Source organism: Electrophorus electricus, chromosome 10 (genome assembly GCF_041902795.1).
Source record: "Electrophorus electricus isolate QZ-2024a chromosome 10, ASM4190279v1, whole genome shotgun sequence".
Lineage (NCBI taxonomy): Eukaryota > Metazoa > Chordata > Actinopteri > Gymnotiformes > Gymnotidae > Electrophorus > Electrophorus electricus.
This window is the reverse complement of record NC_137506.1, coordinates 21,782,833-21,788,560: the sequence shown is the minus strand read 5'-3', so window position 1 is coordinate 21,788,560 and position 5,728 is coordinate 21,782,833. Positions and strand designations below refer to the sequence as shown.

The 5,728-nt window shown below is 37.1% G+C and overlaps 1 long non-coding RNA gene across 1 annotated transcript; it reads right to left on the bottom strand.

Moving 5' to 3' along the window:
* Nucleotides 1-2,502: 2,502 nt before the first annotated feature.
* LOC145659416 (uncharacterized) lies at nt 2,503-4,606 on the bottom strand. Its single transcript, XR_014125624.1, has 3 exons — nt 4,533-4,606; nt 4,317-4,444; nt 2,503-4,194 (listed from the first exon to the last, which is right to left on the bottom strand). It is a non-coding gene; the product is annotated as an uncharacterized LOC145659416 (long non-coding RNA).
* Nucleotides 4,607-5,728: the final 1,122 nt, after the last annotated feature.

Here is a 5,728-nt window from a genome sequence, read left to right as displayed (position 1 = left end):
GGAGATTTATTGTTCCAAGTTAGCATATGAACATTAGTCTACATTAATCAGTTGGACAAAAAGGGGCAATATCATGAACATGATCTTGCCAAATAACCTAAATTCATGAACTCCCAAGCTGTTCTTCACTGAACTTGAGTGTATGCCTCACACAGTCACCTGTCTCATTCTGCTTCAAACTGTTCACAAACACCAAGGCACATTTCTTGCCACACTTATAAAGGCAGACATACAATAAAATAGACAGAGAATTAGGGTAAGCAATGTTAGGATGTTTAATGCAACAAAAACATCTACCTTCCTGGTCCTGACCTATCCTGAAACTGGTGAGCATGTTGTCCATGTGCCCAAATGTGCTGCATTTCTTCCTTACATAATCACTTGCAACTATATTTTGATCCAACATGTAGACTGTGTATACACATATTTTGAGGAGGATAGTTTGAACAATAAAATTTTTTACAAAATGTTTAATAACAAAGTTGGTTACAAAAGATGTGATTTAAGTTATAGCTGTTGGGTTTAATGTGTGGGAGCAAACAGCATGGGTAGCAGGGACTGAACATTAAAGGAAGAAGAGGAGGACAATCATCTTAGTCACATTGTGGCATTTTGTTTCCCTGACTGAAACAGGTCTAACCCATTAAAACCAATAAACTTTACAAGCTAAGCAGGATGACCACTGAGGACAAATGAATCAACAGGATGTGACAGCATCCAATTTGCACACCAAGAGAAAAGTCATATTAAAAAGCATTCAATTGACCTCTATGTGAATTCTTTCAGCCTAAGAATCCATTAGAAACAAATCATTTATTATATCAGTAAAGGTTATTAATTAATATGAATCAAGTATGTAGTATCAACAAGTCATGCAGTACCAACAAGCCAATACAAAAAGGTATTATTTTGATGCCCAGTAACCAATGTAATGAGAAAAATGACTGTTTATTGTTTACTGACTGAGGCATTTACTAAGTGTTTATTTATTGACTGATGTATTTTGTTGAAGGTTCTCTGAAGATCACAGTTTTTATGTATTAGAAGGACATTCATACATGATGTAAGCTGTCCCAAGTGGCTTCATTTGTGTGAAGGGGGGACCGAAAGAGAAAATCTAACACGGTGCGATAGGGAGGTGGGCGCAAATGCTGCAGAGCGAGATTTATCAGGGGCAAACCCAAGATTGGGGTCAAAAAAACAGTCGATTAATAGCACCAGAAGCAACATATCCACAAGGCATAGTGACAAACAGAAAACAAGACATGATAACCAATGGTGTCTGGCCAATAGAGGGCACTAGGGTGCAGCCCCACCTGGTAGAAATAATTTTCATTTTTAAAATAAACATTAAAAAATAAATAAATAAATAAATAATATATATATATATATATATATATATATATATATATATATATATAATAATCTCCTGGTTCTGGTTCATTCCCTGCTTCTTCTTGGGTGATAGATATATCACTCAGTCAGAACAACAGTGCAGCTACCACCTGTTAGAGGTGTATACTGCATTTTAAAGATGTGTCCTATCCTGCAGTTTAGTTAAAAGCTATAACACTCTCCATACATCTAGTAAAGGTTCTAGGGAGCATCTAAGTATAATATTTATAGTCATTGCTGCTTTCATACTTGTTGGACCTGCAAGTTTCATCAGGTCCTTATTGTTGCAGCATTGCAGAGCTTATTTTGTAGTTTTGAAACAAAATGGGTAATGTGATCTGCTTTTTGCCAGAGGATGTGTGATTAATGGAAATCTGGCAAATATGGTCTAAATATAAGCAAACTTCCATCATACATTTTCTTCCATCTATCTTTAAAAGTACACCATGTTATTTTTTCATGTGTGGGTGTGTGCACGTACCTGGGAAGCCGACCAGATGCAGGTTAATTACCGAATACAGTTTTAAGTCTAGAAATATGAACCTACTTTTTTCAATTAGTAAAAATTCTCTTTAATGACACCCTCAGTAAAGTTATTTATGCCACATTTGCAAATGCCGTTTGGTGTTCTATAATACATAAAACATATGGACTAACATCACAAAAGAGCTCTATGACATACGTCTGATAGTATTCAGATTCATTTATTTGGCTCATAAGACTTTTTCTTAGAATACACGTTGTTGTAATTGTTAAAATGACATTTCAACGTAACATACAAACTTCATATGTCACCAGGAATAGGTATGAAGGGTATAGAGATTAAGCATACAGTGAAAAATACAAATCTCATTTACCATATCTACTTTGCGGTCAGTGGCGGCTGGCCAATAGAGGGCGCTAGGGCGCCGCCCTTCCTGCTGGATATTGCTAGTCATTTTCATCAAAAAAAAAAAAGAATAACTACTTTTAAGTATGATTGTGCTAAAATACAAAATAGAGTGTAATATCTATATCTATCTATCTATCTATTTATATATATATATATCTATTTATTTATATATATATATATATATATATATATATATATATATATATATATATTGGGAGAAATGAGCTTCCTGGTTCATTCCCTCTGTCGAGATAGAAATATCACCCAGCACAGCCCATTGGTAACCGTTGCTGACACAAGATATGCACATAGCAACATAAATTTAGCCGATCGGCGTCCTCGAATCTGATACTCCAAGGGCGCTTCATTTATCGCTCCAAGCCAAATTAGTGGAGTAGGGACATTCGACGTTATTAACAATGAGCAATGCGGTTACTTCAAACAGAGCATTTCAGCCGCCCTCAAATTCAATAAGAATTTCTCCAAAATCCATTTGAGAGGACTTTGGTCAGAAAACTATGTTGAGTAGCTTGCTAAGACGGCTGGTTAGCTAGTCAAGGTGTTCATTTTGTGGTAGTTTTTAAATTTATAGTACCAGTGAACTAGCTAAGTTAGTGATACCTAAGTTTGCGGTAGTGTTGGTTAACTGTTAGTTTACATTTACGGCATTTAGCTGACGCTTTTATCCAAAACGACTTACAATTGTTACTGAGTACAGCTTGAGCAATTGAGGGTTAGGGCCTTGCTCAGGGACCCAACAGTGGCAACTTGGCAGTGGTGGGGCATGAACTAGCAACCTTCCGATAGCAAGTGCCTTAACCTCTAATCTACCACTACCCTGTTATTTATCCCACTTCTCTAGATAACAGCTTGTTTGTGTAGCTATTTTGGTGTTCTAGCGAACTGAGCTAGCTAGCGTCCGCTGTTAGCTAGATAACTTTTTAGCTAGTAGCTTGCTAACGTTAGCTAGATAGATTAGTTGTGTTTTAGTGGTGGTTCTGTCTAATAGTCTAAGATGCGCTCGCTTTACAACTGCGAAGTTTAGGCACTTGTAATGTATGGGTAGGGGCGTTTCTTTTTGATAACTAATTTAGAGGTAGATGATAAAAGCAATAACTTAAAATGCAAGCCTTTTATTTGTTTAAAAACGTTTTCCTTTAGTTAAACTATTCAAGAGTTTGTTTTTTTTCTAATGATGCTTAATGTCCCTCCTATCAGCACATTTGAGCTACAACTAATGATAATTGTCACTTATTCTCATACTGTCGACACTTAAAGCTAATTAAATACATACAGGCTATTTCAGAGTGCACTAGTAGTTTGTGCTACGTTGTATTTGGGTGGTTGCTGAAACTGACTGTTACAAACAGCCCACCTAGAATACTTAAAAAAAAGTTAACCGATATACAGGATACACGATATCAAAAAAATAGACCAGCGACGACACGGGAAAACTGGGTATAAGAAACAGCTGAAACCAGTGACAGGCGAAGACACAAATCATGACAAAAGGACACATTCCTTTTGATCACGCTGTACATTCAGCCCATCTTTATATCATCATAGGTAACTTCAGTAGGTCATGTCTGGGCGTAATTAAAAACTGGATAAATATACAAACAAATAAACCTATAAAACAAAGCACGTAACAAAAGAAGCCCAATAGGCATGCGGAGCTGTCAGCGTGCGGCTATAGAAACGAGAGGGATCAATAGTTTCTTAGCTCTTGCTGTGTCTTCCGTGTTCGGCCGAGGTCAGCGCGCTGGAGGTGGCCATGTCGATTGTAGAGGAGACAACCTGAGTCCCTGGCAGCCGCCCATCTGTTGTGCGGGTGGGCCCTCTCTGCCATTAACACGCAGATGTACTCCAGCGCGAGAGGGCGTTCCAGCACACCGGAGACTTGTGCGCTGTGTAAAACGAATATATCGGTTTGATCCTTGCAGTAAATGCTCACATTTACATTCTAGGTTTTGTTTTCAATGCAGTATTGTAAAGAAAAGGAAGACAGTCATTTTAGGAACGTTCTCACTCAATATCTGTTTGTTCAGTCGGCTGTAAGTCTTTGTTCCTCTCAAAGCTAATACTAAAAGGTGTGCCCTCAGTCACGTTATTCCAAGGAGCCAGTCGCAGTACTGCCTTCTGACGGTGTCTGTTGAACTGAAACTTTACATTCAGAACTTACTCCTTCCACCATTCATCAAGTGCATACATTTTCTCATTCTTTTCTCGGAATATGAATACTCACCATAACACTGCACTTGAAAGAGAACGACATAAAAGATTGTTACGTAGTCATGGCAACCCTTTATTCAACTTGGACCTCCTACTGGGCTGATTGATTTATTAACATCTGAGAGACTGCCCTGACACTTTCGTGGTCAAAGAGCAATTTAAAATAATTTCATACAAACACTGTAGCTATAGGAAAAGTGTAGATTTTTTTTTTTTATCAGGTCATGTAAAAATCACCTCTGCTTTAAAATTGTGTTATGTCAGTTTACCACTTGAACACTTTCAAACGTGCCCATGGGAGCTGAAGTAAGAACACAACTGCAATCAAAGTTGAGGAGGATTAGCAACAAAATGAATGGCAAATTAAAATAGCACAAATAGTCATTAATAATAATAAAACACAAATTGCTTGATCATTTTCATTTATTTTTTAATTCTTTATATTAATGCATTTAAAAAGAATGAAGTTTAAAAAAAAATGTTCCACCATTTATACTTCATGGCCAAAACTATGGACATTTTTACTGAATGCCCTTCATGAACACCCTTTTTATTTTTGAGGTCTGGCTACACCCATTTCTAACAGGTATGTAAAGTCAATCATATAACCATGCAATCTGCATAGACAAGCCCTGCAAGTAGAATAGGTCATGCTGAAGAGCTCAGTGATTTTAAACATGGCACTGTGATAAGATACAACCGTACACTGGTTTGTGAAACCTCTGTTTGGTGTAGTGAACTACTGGGGCCTGCCCAGCGGTCTGATGTCCTTCCTGTCTTGATCTCACAAATGTTCTTTAGTCTGAATAGGCACAAATTCCCAGAGATACTCCAAAATCTTGTGATAGGTCTTCCCAGAAGAGGAAAGGCTCTTATTGCTGCCAGTGTAGGGGGTGATGGGTGGGGGTGGGGTTCCTTAAGAGACTCCATAGTTTCATAGCTCAATATAGCACAAGTTCATACAAACATAAAATGTCCACATTGCTTTGGCTGTATATACGTCCATCCTATCGGAATACTTTTGAATGTATTTAAACACCAAAAATAAAAAGTAAACATCTTACATTTCTGCACTTCTTAATGTCATTCATCCTTTTTAATGTTTAACTGTTATACTTTAGTTTTGAAAATCTATTTTATTTACATTTAACTTTGTTTATTTAAATTAATGTACTACTGCTCATGCTTTACTTTAGAAAACTGTACTCC